Source organism: Nylanderia fulva, unplaced genomic scaffold (genome assembly GCF_048542155.1).
Source record: "Nylanderia fulva isolate GAGA-0341 unplaced genomic scaffold, ASM4854215v1 Scaffold152, whole genome shotgun sequence".
NCBI lineage: Eukaryota > Metazoa > Arthropoda > Insecta > Hymenoptera > Formicidae > Nylanderia > Nylanderia fulva.
Window position 1 is genome coordinate 238464 of NW_028189753.1, and position 16605 is coordinate 255068.

Below are 16605 nucleotides of genomic sequence, written 5' to 3' on the forward strand. Positions count from 1 at the left end.
ATTGGGGAACCCAGATCTTGATATGATCAAGTCTCAACTGGGTATACTGTTGGACAACCCACCAAAGGAGCTAAAAAGATTGGGTATTATCTTATGGGACTTTACAGACAATATATCCTCTACCGAGTCATCACTCTTAACACTACTTTCAAAGTTATCAAGGCTTAATTTAGACGAGCTTATTCTTGGAAGTGTCAATGATGCTAGAATAAGGAGCATCTTTGTTAAAGACAGTAACATTACCGAATCTCTCAAATCTCTTACTTTAGGATTTGATTATAGTTATTTGCTCACTTCTGATGATCTAGAGACTATTACTAACAACGAAGTCCTTAGAGATTTATCGATAAGTTGTAGTAGACTTGGAAAGTTTGATTTAGAAGCAGGAGGCAAGCTATTTAAACGTTTGTCACAATTGTCTAAGTTTCATTTTAATTATGCTATGGGAGATTGCGAGAATAGCATTAGTGATTGTGAGAAACTGGGAACGCTTCCATTAACTTCATTACGTTTTAACTCTGGAAGACTTCAACAAAATCTTTTATTCAATCTTTTAAGCTACAAGGATGAAGGTAAGTATAAACAAACAGAGTTATCCAAGCGATTAACTCGTTTAGATGTTCGTTCTGTTAAGTTAACACGAAATGATTTTGAAGCGTTACTACAATGCAAAAAATTAAGAGAAGTGTATCTAAGATGGTGTTCTATAGAATCTATAGATCATGGGATAAATCTTAACATTAACTTGGATGTGTTATATATTGAGAATGATTACTGTCTAAATATTTCTAATGTTGCTGCTAAGCTATTTGGAAATGTTGGAAAGGTTATCATAGAGTTTTTGTGGTTATATTCTGGTGAGATCTCAGGGATTATACAAAGTCTGTCAGGTGCTGGGTGTTTTGAGCTAATACAACCACATTATAAAGATCATGATGAAAACCCAATTTATACTAATGAAAAGGAGATTGAAGCTGGATCAAATCAAGTTTTTTCTTGTAGTATTTATCGTTGTTCTTCCTACAAGATCACTGAGTTTTGCAAAAGAGTGTTGGGGGCTTTCACATTGGTGTAGTACTAGTGGCATTAAATAAACTGGCAGTTTATTATTATGTGTTTTACATTTTCAGTTTTGTAGAAACTAAGGATAATCGCTAGCTATGGCATCTTTCATATCTCTGATCACATCATTTGTAAAAGATACGTCATAGAGCTGTAAGAGCTTCCATTGTATTTCCCATCCTGGAACCGAGGCCCGCAGGGTACAGTTGCTCTAGGGGCAAGTAGCCGAGTGGGCTGGCCTCAAGATCACAGGTCCGAGGTCCCGGGTTCGAGCCCGGGCGAGGTGGTAGATCCCCCAAAACCCGGCGGTGGTGAGTAAGCTGGGTGCTCCTGGGGAGGGGGCGGCAAGCTGCTGCCGCAGCACGAGTTGGTGTGTTCTGTCTCTGACGGAGCCACGACGGTAATGAGGTGCAGTACCACCTCCTCACCACCCTCCACCAAAAATTCTCCCTAGAACCAAAGGGCACAGCCCATGGTCAGCGCTAGTTGCGCAGTGGATCAATAAATAAAGTTGATTTCATTAAAAAAAGTCCTTTAAATGTACTTTAACTAAAAAAAGTATCTTTTCCATCTGCTAATAAATTTTGATGAATGAATGTCCAAAGAGAATCAACCCCATACTCACCTTCACATTCTTTGTATAACTTAAAAATATTAACTGAATAATCCATTACTTGCAACTCTCTAGGAATATTTAGATCACATTTAGCAAGTAAATCATTCATTTTGTTTGTTTTAAATATTTTAAGAAGTTTCTCTTCAAGAATCACATTTCCTTCTCCACCTGTTACTCTCTTCCTGCTCAAGATTGATTCACTCTTATTTTTTCTTTTTAATCCTCTCTCATCTTCTTTTTTGACCTCCAATTTATTTTCAATTCTTCTCTTATCACTTCCAAATTCTCCATTTTCTGCCCCTTTGATAATCTCGTTTTCAATTCTAAGTACTTCATTCAAAAGCTCAACATTTTCAAAATTCTTGTATTCCTTATCAAAGGTTGGAATACAAGTAACGCTTATTTTTCTATCGCTAATGGAAAGATACAAATTAGGTGACTTTAAATAAGTACCAATGAATTTCATTGGGGTTATCTTTGGAATAACACTTTGTAATGACGTGTTATAAACAATTTCAAATATTCTTTCAAGCTCACTTAAAGTTAAGGTACATTTTATAGGGAACATATTCACAACTAAACATTCAATGTGATACTTAGCCCTTCCCTCAATATCATTTATATGTTTTATATGTGCATCTATTCTCTTTTCAATTAAGGAATTTCCTTCTAAATCTATCCTCCTCAAGAAATAAGTCTCATTATAAACAACTCTAAACAGATCTGTACAATGTTCTAAGTAAGCTATCAACTTTCCATGAGGATGATTCCCTTTCATACATCTACTCCTTTTATAATCAAACATTGATCCACAAATTCTAACAACAGCATTCTGTACCAGGGAGCACTGCATCACAACACCATGAGAAAATGATTTTAACAAAATATCCCTTATATGTTCATAAGAATAGTTGATCTTTTTACCTATCTCCTTTGCTCTTTCCAATCCCTTATTCTCCACAATCCTTATTGGCATCTTAACAATCCCCTCTTCACTATCGGAAGGTTCTTTCTCACCTATATCTACTTGAAAAGGAGAATGGCTAAACGCATTACTATTCATTCCCTTTTTATTATCCCTTATCGAGTTTTTTCTATCTAACTTTACATTTCTTACAACTTCTTCATTATCGTATCCTGATACACTATTTTTATTAATATTCATAATTATACTATCAATAATTGTGTTGTTATAATCTACCTTAGTAGATACAACACTATTGTAGATGAACTTGTCATTCTGGACTACTAGATAGAATTTAGTAGACTCTAAAGAATAGAGAAAATCTGCTATAGAAATATTGGTAGAAGGAAACATCTTTTTGAATGACTTGTACATGTCACCAAGATACCAGTAACTAGTTTGATTGTAGTTGTGTTTAATTCTTGGTGTATCACTCTCTAGTTCCCTCATCTTAGAGAGCAAATGAAATTTTGTTAGATCATACTCCATTCAAAGGGGAGGTTAAAATTTTTATTTGAGATGTCTTCTAGAGAGTTAGATACACCCTACGAATCTCATCGAAATGTGTTATATGGATAAAAATGAGGTTGATTTTTATAAATATGGATCCATATTTTTTATTTTCTTTATTATTTAATTATTTATTTCCCGCTCCCTCGGGTGTCGTTAGTGTAGTTGGTTATCACATCCGCTTAACACGCGGGAGGTCCTCGGTTCGATTCCGGGACGACACAAGTTTTTGAATTTTTTGAGTTCACACGAAATCTGAACTGTCTTCTATTTCTGGCTCTTCATTGTATTTAAATACCCCAATTTTCTTTATATTCATTTCATGTACATCTTGTGTTAAGGAATTGCAAAAACAGATACTCTTAACAACACTTACTTCATAATCCTCGGTATAATTCAATCTATCTATAACAAACCTTCTTATTCCATATGCACTAAATGGAATACACATACATCCAAAGATTGAAAAATTCCTACTTTTGAATATCTTTCCATATATTACAGAGGATATATAGCATGGACATAGATATGAGGATATACAAAATCTCGGTGATAAGCAAGGACAGTAATATGGTAGATCATATTTCATCACTTACCTCTATCCCCTTGTTTTCCATATCTCCTTTTTATATTCTCTTAAGGAGAAATGTTGATGAATAGATTTCATTACTTTATAAGGAAAGGACGATAAACAAAGAGGGATACTAAAATGTTCTGTTTTAATATGGAAATATTCTGTATCTCTAAAAAGATAAAAAAGGCTTAAAACAAATGGAACGAATCATCTTAAACCATCCTTTTATTAGTAAAGACTTAAAGTCAAATATTTCAATGGTAATCAAAGAATAGATGAGTGGCTTAATTTGAAACTTAAAGACTTTTTTAAATATAAAATGAAGTGTAACAACTTTAGATACAAGATGAGCAAGGAAAGAGTGAGCGAGATAATGAAAAATGGGCTACTTTTCAGTAAAAAGATAAAGAGTTGCAGTATCTTCGGGAATAGTACAATAAGAGAGTGTAAAAATAAGAAATCCTTAGAAAGTAAGGAGATAAAGCATATAAAAGAAAGACAACCTATTGGTATAAAGGTATATCTCAGTTCTAAAGGATATATTTTAATATTCTATTTCTTGAACGTATTGAGTAAATACATAGAAAAGGATAAATTGGGTAAAGATCTGATTATTACGCCTAAAGATGATGAACACATGATGATGGTATTTAGAATAACAGATAGTCTAGGGCTATATAATAAATCATTTCCAGACTCTGCAAATGAAATTGTAAGAATAAAAAAGATAGATGATAAGAAGTATACTTTGAACGTAGGTGGTAGTTTTGTGTGTTTTACTGGAAAAGATGATCCACCTAAGAAATGCCTTTTGAGTGATACTGAGAACAAATTTTGGAAGGTTAAAAAGAGAGATGGACATTACACCATTAAATCAACAGTAAGTGAAAGGAAGTGGCTATTTAAAAAGGTAGAGTATTGTATGGCTAAAGTGCCATTACCAATTAGAGGTACAAATTCAGCGTATTTGATAATAACCACACTTGTAAGAAAGATCAGCCAGAACAACAATTCTCCATTGAAGAGTTTAATGAAGAGGATAGAGAAGACTCATCAACTAGCAACGATGGTATTTTCTTACCAAGGAGTAGAAAAGATCTCTACGATAGGAAAGATGCTTTCTTTCATCATAAAATTAGTGATCCCAAGAAAACTCCCTTTCCACAGCAACGTTTTTACGCTACTTACTCTTCTTATTCGTCAATGAATCCCCCTACCTCAACTATTACTACTCTAACTTAAATACACCACCTTTCTATCCTATGATAGAATCCTGAGGGTTGCAAATACAAAACTTTTTCCTTTACGTTTTAAAATTACCATAAATGGCATGAAATAGAATTAAATATCACTGCTAAAGTGTTATGTTACAATAAAAAGGTTTATTTTAAAAGTACACAAAGGATATCTCTTTAAAGTCATTTAAATGAGAGAGATATGCATTTCTTCTATAAATAACCCTTCTTAAATCCAAAATCCTTACATAAAGGTACTCTGGCATATCTTCGTATCTTTTATATTTCTTTACCATTTTCGTAATACTCTCTCTGTTCATAAACATTAATTGTCCATCATTTGACTGGTAAAAAATAGAGTTGCTATTCTTTTTATCATTCTTGCCATATCTTATTACATCCCCCTCATTTTTCATTCCATCTAACTTTCCATTTTTATCTTCAATGAAGTAAGAACTAAAGAAAGGACAGTTATAATAAAACGAGAAATTGGAAGACCCTTTTAAATCTTCAGAATAGTTCTTCTTCAATAAAATAAACTCTTTAACGCTATAACTTTTACAAAAGACTAATTCCACGTTATAATACACATCTATATAGATATAACACAAAGGACAGAGTGCGTATTCATTAACACACAGTAATAAGCATCCGTAGCATAATAAATGACCACATTTTAATATTTTAGGATCTTTATAAAATCCTAAGCAAATCATACAGTCATTTAGATAGGGTACTATGTAACAAACGATCATCTCTGTTTTACCTTTGTAGACTGGTGTGTATTTATCTATCAATTTCATTTTTAATTCAAGGGATCTTTAAACAACATAAAAACAATACTTTTAAAATTTTTTAATCCACAAGTCTTATCCCAAAGCTTTCTCTCCTGTCTTCCACACCCCAAAATGAAACAAAGATTTACCTACTTAGATCTAAGAGTTATAGTAAATGAACTAAAGGGTAGAGTGGAGAATAAATACATTCAAAATATTTACTCTCAATCACAGAGAATATATACCTTAAAGTTGTCTAACAAGGATGTGATATTAATAGAGCCAGGTATTAGATTTCATTTAACAACACATACCTTAACTGAAATATCACACTTTTGTAAAATTCTTAGATCAAAAATACGTAGGGCTAAGATTTTAAGTGTATATCAGGTAGGTTTTGATAGGGTTGTGTGTTTTGATCTTTCCATAGGATCAGAACCCCATTTCCTAATCCTTGAGTTCTACTCTTCCGGTAATATCCTATTGTTAGATAGAGATAGGAAAATTTTGGAATGTTTCAGGCCAATAAAAGAGTTAAACATCCTTAAAGGTGAGTTCTATATTTTTAATTTCTTAGAACTAAACTTTTCATTTTCAAATTTTATAAATTTCATTCTAGAGAATAGAGCCAGTGATAAAGATTTAGATAGAGGAATTAAAGAGCTTACCATTAATGAAAGATATTTATCTTCTCTAAGAGAGTTTTTGGGTTTAGATTCTTTAATATTTAATGAAAAGTTTAATGAATTCAAAGAAACAGTGGGGGAAGAAGGATTTAAAAGGTTGAATGAGTTAATTGAAAGAAACAGTGGAAATAAAACTGAAATAAAGAATTATAAAGAAAATGATCCTCTTGTTCTATCATTTGATACCTTTTTTAATAATTTTAAGGAGGAGATGAAGAACATGAAAGATTATGGGATACTTCTAAGTACTCGGGGAAGATACGTTAATTTCTTACCCTTTAAATTCAAAGAAGTGTTAGAGAGTAAGGCTACAGAATTTAAGGACTTTAACAGTGCAGTAGAGGAGTATTATAGGGATAGAATTAAAAAGAAAGGGAATGTGGTAGAGAAGAAAGTTGAGAAGGTAAAGGAAAGACAAGAGTGTAGAATTAAGGAATTAGAAGGCGATGTTTCTAGATATGAAAGGATTGTAGATCTGCTATTAGAAAATCAAAGAGTAGTGGAGAAAGTTATGGAGGTACATAGAAGGGTAAGTGAGGATAAGATTAGATGGGAAGAGTTTGAGAGATATAAAAAAGAAGAGAGTGAAAGAGAAGAAGGGGATGATGATCATAAAGATGAAAATTACAACATAGCTAAGATAATAACAAAGTCTGATTTTAAAAACTTTAAGTGTTGTGTAACCTTAGAAGGGGAAGAGATAGAAATAGACTTTAAGAAGTCTTTTCATTTGAATATCAACAAATTCTATGACCTGAAGAAGAGAACAAGAGAGAAGATAGATAAAACCAGAAAGAATATAAAACTAGCCATAAAAAAGGCGGAGGAGAGTATCAGAAAGAAGACTAAAGGAAAGATTGTTGAAGAGAAAGGAAAGGAAAGAGAAAAGTATTGGTTTGAGAAATTTAATTTCTTTATCTCTTCAGCGGGGTACCTGGTACTGGGAGGTAAGAATTCACAACAAAATGAAATTTTAGTTAAGAAATATATGAAGAGTGATGATTTATACTTCCATTGTGATGTACAGGGTGGTAGTTCTGTTATTCTGAGAGGATGTTCTGAGGGTGAGATTCGACCCTGTATTTTAGAGGCGGGTAATATGGCACTTTGTATGTCTAAGTGTTGGGAGACTGGGATTGTTAACAAGGTCTATTACGTTAACTCATCACAAGTATCCAAAACCCCACCTACAGGAGAGTTTTTATCTAAAGGATCTTTCATTATAAGAGGGAAAAAGAATTTTGTAGATTGTTACAGGCTAGAGTATGGAATTGGTATTGTATTTAGAGTAGAGAGCAGTGATGTAAGTGATAAAATGGTATTAAAAGAGATGGAGAATACTCTCATGTTTTCTCATAGCCCTGTGGGGAGTGACAGGATACTCCACGCTATACCACTATGTGGTCCCTGGGATACTCTAAAAAACTACAAGTTCAGGTGTAGATTAGTACCGGGGTATGTTAAGAAAGGTAAGTTGGTACAGGAGATAACCAAAAGATTTATAAAAGAGAGTAATGGAATAGAAAAGGAAATGATAAAGAATATAAAAATAGAGGAGTATATTAATGTTGTTATCTCTAAGTGTAGGGTAGGGAAATGAGGTTATAGATTAAAATCCAATTTTTGTTAGATAACCCTTTATGAACCTTTTAGTGACTGTAGGATCTACAAATTTTAAAGAGTTGAGTGATAGAGTTTTGGAAGGCAGGAAAAGGATATTAAAGGAATATAAAAAGGTAACGTTACAACAGGGAAGTGTTGGCAAGTGTTATATTGAAAGTAATTTTGAAATTTTTGATTACAAAAGTGATCTAAAAATAAATAACTATGACGTAATAGTGACTCATTGTGGTGCTGGAACTGTTTTAGAGTCTTTGTATTGTGGAAAGATTGTTATAGCGGTTTGTAACACTTCATTAAAGGATTCTCACCAGCTAGAGACAATGGAAAGATTTAGAGAGTATTTATTTGAGTGTAAAGTAGAAGGAGTGGTTGATTTTTTGTGTTCCAAGGAGTTTTTAAGAGTTGAGAAGAGGAAAATTAGAAAAAAGGGAAGTTTTGTGATTTGGGAGAGAATTTTTAATTATAAGAAATGTCTTATTCCTTCTGTATGATATTTAGTATCTCTTCTATGGTTCTACCCCTCTCTTTAACTTTGTTGGCAAACCTTACCTCATTACTATTTACACAATCCTCAATGTTCTCCTTACCTCCTCTTGCTACATCCATCTTTTCCACCTCATGATCGCTTCTGCTCCCTTCTTTTAAGGGATTGGTAGAGAATTTAGAGTGTTTAATTCTCTCCCTTGTACTTATTTTTACTTTTTTAGTGTCTTTTACGATCTGAGTATTCCTCTCTGTAATCCCTTCACAATATATCAAATAAATGGGTGATTCTATTTCTATATCTAACTCTTTATATACAAATGTGTAAATCTTATGTTTCTCTGAATCATATAGATGTATTTTTTGATCTTTTATTTCTAAATACCCATCTATCCACTGCTTTAACTTCTTTCTCTTATCTTTGGTGTAAGTACATTCTATCATTGGAGGTTAAAGGGTGGCCCAACTTCCATTTTATCTAATCAAAGGAAACGTAAAGTATATTAATTTATAATTTATTTTCTATTCACAAATTTAAAAGGCTGAACTCTCACTACTGCTTGCATTCATCCCACTATCCGGTAGATACTCACAGATGACAGATCCAGGTGCTGTTGTGGATCCATACGATGCCTGTGGTTGAAAGCCAGATCCCTGACCATATGGAGATGTTCTCCCATCATATCTTGATGTATAGTATGGATTGCTATGAGAATGTGCTATTTGATTGGAGTACTGTGGATAATTAGTGTTTGGAGAGTTTGTTTGGCTGTAAGAATAGGGTGTATAACTTTGGTGTGATGGATCACAAACATAGAAACAATTTTGACCATATTGGGAAGATTGTAATGATTGATGATTATTCGGGTTATTCGACTCATTATTTTGACTGTTCTGATGTTGATAATGTGATGGTTGATCACAAACATAGACATAAGTACATTCTTGGCCGGATTTGGTAGGTTGTGAGGCTGGAATGGAACTTGGATAGGTAGAGGGATACCCTCCGTAGTGTGTGTTGTTTTGTGATTGATAATAGGTACTATTCTGTGTGTAAGATGGATTATACCTCTCCGAATAATTATAATTCTGCCCACTAGATTGTGGTGAATTACAAGTATAGAAACAGTTTTGACCGTATTGATTGGATTGCGAAGATGGATCACCACCTGAATAATAACTACTCATTGGATGATGATCAGTATATGGTGTTGTATACTGAGTATCATAGCCATTTGAGTGAGGATAGCCTTGACTATAAGGTGTTTGTTCCCTGGTGTGGTAATTCTGGTCTTGAGTTACCTGATCACACACATAGCTACAAAGTGATTCAGCGCTGTAATTTGGATCATGGGATGATGTGTTGGATTGAGAACGCCCTTGATTTATATATTGAGGTGTTTGCGAATATGAAGAAGACTCACCTGAAACCACTGATTGAGATTGATCAGAAGTAGAGCATATCATAGCTGTAAACGGTGATCGTTGGTTCTCTGATAAAGTATCGGATTTTGGATGACATTTTATGTTTAACTTTATCGTAACGAATTTATTTGGATCACCCATCAGTGAGGATGATCCATCAACTTGTCCATATGCCGTATCTAATGGTGTATTTAACTGATAAGTGCTATCACTTCCACTTCCCTGTCCAAAAACATGAGATTGTGACTGTGGTACGTGGGGTGGATAACTAGAAGGTTTGGGATAGCACTTGCATGATGCACCACAATTATTCCATAAATGATTTTCAGCCTCTTCTGGTGTTATTTCAGTTCTTCTGTTAGATCTAGGTCCATAAAATGATGTAGTGGGTGAAGTGCTGTAATCACTAGAAGAACCAGAGCTCGTAGTAAGATAAAGATTTCCATTTTCTATTGTATATACACTATTCCCCTCTCCAGTACAGGTCCAAGATGTGTTATTGCTATAATCCTGATTTTCAGGTCTTACAACACGTATTTTTGGACCTCCAATGGAACAATCAAGGATTTTATCGTAATTTGATGCTACGGTGGCACCACGAATTATTTTAATACTCAATAAAACTATCAAAAACATTTTAAATTTTTAACCTTAGTGAGTATCTTTATTTATATTTTAAATCTATCTTTAGAGTTTCAAAAACCACCTATTACCTTTGGTTCATCTCTTTAATTATTGATATCCTTCTTGTATTTATAACCCATCCAGTAACTTTATATCACTCTTTTCAGGTAAACGAATTAAAGGAAGAAATTAAAGTGTTTCATACATCTTTTCTTTTCACAAGGATTTGATTTGTTGGGTGATTTCATTGTGTTTCATTTTTAATCACCACTGAGTTTTGTTTCTTTTCAGATTTTGATTTAAAGATCAGTTATTTCTGTCTTGGTAAAAGACACCTTTAAGATGCATCTCAATAGACCTCACCTCTAACACATCTGAAGATAGATTTATGTTATATACGCTGGTATAAAATCACACTAGAATTGTGAAAAGGTGTTCTTGTTTCACCTGAATGTTGCGCCGTATATTGTAATAGTACACTGTGAGATTGTAAGCATTTAAAGGTATATTAAACATAAATTTAATAATTATAAAGAGAGATATAGCTTAATTAAAATGAAATTAACAAAAAATATAAACTTTAATAGCAAACCCTTTACCCTAACCTAGCTATTACTCACTCTATACCCCTAATTATTTCCTTAAGGGGATAGATTAATAGGAGTATAAAAAGAGGTAAGGATAAGGAAAGAGGATTTAGAGATGTACTCCAAGATCTGCTCTACATTTTTAAGAATAAGGGAAGGTATTCCATCTAACCATAAGATAAACATCGTTTTAAGAAAAGTAAGCGTAATTAGAAATTTTATCCTTTCTTTAATCTTCCATTTGATATTAAAGGACTTTCGGAATGTCCCAGAGATATTTAAAATACTTTCAATAATTTTTATGGTCTCAAGTACTGTGGAGATAATCTCAAGATCGTCATCGGATCATGGATTGATAAAATTATTCTTTACAAGAGTGAGCAAAATACTTCTTATTATTTGCTCTCTTGTAACTTTGTATTTAATGGCTGTAAATGTTCATTTCTATCTTTCACGTTTAGATCACTTGAAAATGTGTGTGTCAGACCTACTTTACAGTGAATCCAGGTTCATTTACAAGATTTACAATGTTATAAAGCTGTTAGGTATTCCACTATCTACAATACATACCTGTGTTACAACATATCTGGCATATAAAGAAATACCAACATATCCACAAACTAAGCAAAGAATGGTCCCTCTCTCAGATAAAATAATCAATGAAAATGGCGATGATATAAAAGTGGACTTTAAATTTATTACACACCTCCTTCTCAGTGTACTAATAAACATTCTTAATAAGGGAAATCACATTCACTTACTAAATATTGTGGCAGATTTTAGTAAGATGTTTATTGATGTGTATGATCACAAACACAATGTCCATTTATCACCATACATCTTCACTTCCTTGGTTTCCATCTTCTCGATGTTCAAGATATTCTTTGAGACCATTTATAAAACAGAACCTCTTAGGAACACTAACCTTCTACAATAAGAGTGAGAGATGAAAGATTGGGTTAAATAAAAGTTTATTTAATTCTTATTCGTGATGTATCTTATCACTCAGTGTGTCCATTCGTGTGCTTTGTAGCTGTGGAAATGATCCTCTCTACCTTAGTTCTTAGATCATCAACACACTTGGGATCAACAAACAAAGATGTTTCATTGATATCTTCAATTATAAAATTCTCTCCCAATTTTAGAATTACCTCTTTAACACTCGGCTCAGTTTGAATCAAGCACCCCTTGGTAGCCCTAACCATCCAAGGGGTGTTTTTGTCAGAATTTATCTAAAGTGGAATCCAATACGTTCTGTCACAACTTTACACCACATCTCTTCCATTCACCTATAACTCTATCTTTATCTACAAATAACCTCTCTAAAAATAACTTGCCATCCCCAACTTCATCTAAAGGAATGACCCTTACTCTAACTCTAAAATATCCACGGGGAATTAAAAATAAAAAATTTAACATATTTGGTGTACTATCATCAATCGATATGTACTGTACTGTTATATCCACTACTCCTTTAATATATCCATTTCTTACCTCATCAAGAAACAGGGTAAATCCTCTACTTCTTGGGAATAGGGTATTCTCTAGAACTGGTAGATTATTCGCTTTACAGAACCTTTGAGATCCTAAAGATTTGCTCTTGGTAAATCTGGAACCCTCAGGATATATCACCAACCATAAGGGTAGATTCTTAGAAATATAGAAGTTAACCCAATCTTTGATAATCTTCCTATCCCTGGAAATGTCCCTATATATAAATAAAAACTTGGAGAGTGACATTCCCCACCCAAATATGGGAATGTACCTTATAGAATTCTTTAGAATGTACTTTAAATGCCCTATCATCCCCTTTCTCCTAGCTATACTATTAACAACTATAAAATCCATAGATCCTACATGGTTACTTATTACAATATAATTCTCTAATTCTATTATCTTTTTAAGTTCTTCTGGATTCTCTACAAAGACATCATTCTTTACAATTCTATCAAAAATCTTCCAAAGAATCTTTCCTATAGTACTACTAAGAACTATAGAACATTTCTCATTAGAGACAATCTTCATCAATGAAGATATTACTAGTATTAGCGGTGTGATTAAAAGTGAAAATATTAACAGTAAGATGTAGAAATACTTACTTAAATATCTAAAAAACGTACTGTTAAACGGATAATAAGTAGAACAAGTATGGTTAACATTAATCATATTACTGTTTTTAACACTTTTATCATTCTTTATCTCCCTTTGTTTCATTTTAGCTTTTCAAGGATAGAAATTAACCCAATCTTTGATATAAGGATAATAAGAGGTAGGAGATACCAACACACCCTTAGATACCGTACGGGAAAATATCCTATATTATAATTAGATAAGTATAACCACGGTACCACTTTATCTAGAAGATATGTACCATATAATGAATTTGTTTTATTGAAACTTCCTTACCTTCCCTTTCTCAGTAAAAGGATCGATGAACTACCCTACCTTTATTTACCTTATGCACTTCCATTCCACAACATAATTCTCTTCCTATAAAATATCACTCCTCCCAGGATAATACTCAAAATAACACCAAAAATCACAAAGTAATAAAAATACCCTCTAAACCTCAGCTTTTTCCTATCTACCATTCCATCAAAGGATGAGAAATAAACAAATTTCTTACAATAAGAAACACCCGTTATAGGTAGATAGTACAACTTATTTTTATAACAATATCCATTTACAATTACATAGGAACACCCATTCCCTGTACCAATGCTAACCACATCCTTATCTAAAGAGATACAGGTAATCCTATCAATATCATAGATTCTCTCAATATTTTTATTGTCAATGATGTGGAGGGTAGAGTTCTCTCCCTTAAGATAGAAACACAATGAATTTAACTTTTTGATATAGAAAATGCATCCTATCTCCCTACTATAGGAATATTTCTTGTCTCTAAATACAAATATAAAGTTGTTCTCTTCTTTTAATACTTTATGAATTCTTCTATTCATTATAAAAAATAGGACCCAATTCTCGATTATATCCGAATTCCCCTCTTCTCTCCTAACAGTGATTCTATTGTCTTTCTTGTTCTTACTTAGGATATAAACATATTCCTCAATTGTTCTATCATTTAGAATTGAATTATAAATGTTACTATTACCACTTCTATTATCAATTTCATTCTTATCTCTAACACTCTTCCTTTCTTCTATTCTATCATCCTCTATCTCAGATAAAATCTCTAAATTCTCATCTATCCTATAAAAGGAGTATATCTTGGAATTAGAGATAAAAATCAGGAGATTTTTAAAAAATAAAAAAGTTACCTCTTTCTTAACCCTTTTCATCTCCAAAAATGTGTTATTTTCCAATTTCAAAACATAGAAATACTCCAATCCTCTCATTGCTATATACAGAGGTATCTCTTTCACCTCTTCATCAAATTTGTTGTGTCCATTAGGTTCATCTTCAAAAATGGTATTTGGATTCAAAGGGGATTTTTTGCTATTTAAGGGAAGCTTTTGTATCTCTAGGGAATTAGAGGTACATGGTATGGTTCTATTCGAATATTCATCTATTATAGTGCTGTTTTTAACACTCTCTACAATATTACCCTCTATCTTTTCATCTTCTTTCTTTATTTTGGTTTCAGTTTCGTAACCCATTTCATTATCCTTGGTATCTTCCCTATTAAATATATTATCTTCAAAGAAGCTATCCTCATCCAGAGATTCCTCCTCTTCTAGAGGATCGTAAATTTCAATTTGAAGGATCATATCTGGTGTTTCAAAATATGAAAGTGATTTGTTGGTTGTTATGTCTAACAAAACTACTCCATTTTTCTTCCCATATTCCGGCTCCCCACCTCCCCCTGCTGCTATAACAAACATTCTCTTCACCTTAAGACTGTAAATTGGAAAGATTGGATGAACCATCTGTTTAGGGTATTTTTTGAGGGATGTATTTTGATGATATTCTTGGGGACACCTTTTGATATAAAAACACTTTGACTTCCCCAGCGGGAAGTGTGATGGCCGAGCGGTCTAAGGCGCTGGAATTAGGCTCCAGTCCGAAAGGGCGGGGGTTCGAATCCCTCTCACACTATTTTGTCCTTTGCGAAGAAATAATAACATTAGGACCATTTTCTATTTTTTTGAAGCTTTGTTTCTACCTCTAACCAAATCTTTGTTTATGCATTTTAATTTTTTAAATAAAGCCCATTGTTTCTTTTCCCATTCCCTTGGAAGATGATAGTAAAGGTAATGACTTTGACTGGTAGAGAAATAGAAATAGAAATTGATAACAATGAGAAAATTACAAATCTTAAAGAGTATATTGAAGGATACACTTACATTCCACCAGAGAAGCAAAGACTTATCTATTATGGCAGAGTTATGATAGACGAAAATAAGACTTTAAGCGACTATAATATAGGGAATATGAGTGTTGTTCATATGGTACTGGCCTTAAGAGGTGGATAGAAACGTAATGTTAATAGTTGGATATAAAATAAAAAACAGAATTTATTTTATTTAAAATGTGTTATTGTACCATTTTCATTACCTTTTCTCTATCTTTCATTTTCTATTCTTCCAAATGTTAATTTGTTGCTCTATGAGAGTGGAAAATACGGAATTATCGGAAAGTGACTCTATAAAGGAGTCATTACATAGCAAATTAAGTATTTCCAAGGATTGAGGATAGATTATGAATCTGTTATAAGGCGGATCTTTCCAATATTGAAGATAGTTGAGAAATGAAACAAACCTTTCATCTTTAAAATAGCCTTTATTGTACAAAAATTGGAGGTATTCTGGATTACAGAGAGACTGGAGGAATTCTAGCTCTCTTTCAAATTTGCTCTTCATTTTCAGAGGGTAATATCCATGAAAATATAACATGTGTTATTACACACCTCCTGCGATATTCCATACAACTCTTATTAGAGATCTGCATATAGAGTGGTATGCACGATAGATTTCCAAAGAATGAGTATGGAGTGATACGTTATATAGATACCAAGAATTCTATACTTTTGTTCTTAACAAATGCAAATGATACAAAAAATATAGCGGACTAATAGACTTTCTTAGGATGTAACAGCTCAATTTATAAGTAAATGAAAAAATAGAATTGATAAAATAGATGTTTCAAATTGTAAAATATGGTAATTCATATCCAGTTGGTTGAAAAATGTTTCAATTACACTTTAAATAAAAGAATGTTTAATTCTTTATAATCAGTGTGTGATGAACGACTTTGAGAGAATAAAGAGAAAGTTTAGATTAAGGAATAATACGGAATACAACATTTACTTCGGAGTATGTACTAAACAAGAGGTTCCAGATGAGTTGAAAATTAGAGCTTTCAACGAAACGCTTCAAGGATTGAAGAGAATACTTCTTGATAGGGGAGAGGTTTCCTCTCTAAGAATGAGGGACGGGACTGGAAAAGTTCTGGTTTATAACTACTTTGAATCGTCTAA

At 32.8% G+C, this 16605-nt stretch overlaps 2 non-coding genes across 2 annotated transcripts; both read left to right on the forward strand.

Moving 5' to 3' along the window:
• The first annotated feature begins 3302 nt into the window (after nucleotides 1-3302).
• On the forward strand, nucleotides 3303-3376 carry TRNAV-AAC (transfer RNA valine (anticodon AAC)). Its single transcript has one exon. It is a non-coding gene; the product is annotated as a tRNA-Val (tRNA).
• An 11768-nt stretch (nucleotides 3377-15144) lies between these two features.
• On the forward strand, nucleotides 15145-15224 carry TRNAL-UAG (transfer RNA leucine (anticodon UAG)). Its single transcript has one exon. It is a non-coding gene; the product is annotated as a tRNA-Leu (tRNA).
• The last annotated feature ends 1381 nt before the right edge of the window (nucleotides 15225-16605 follow it).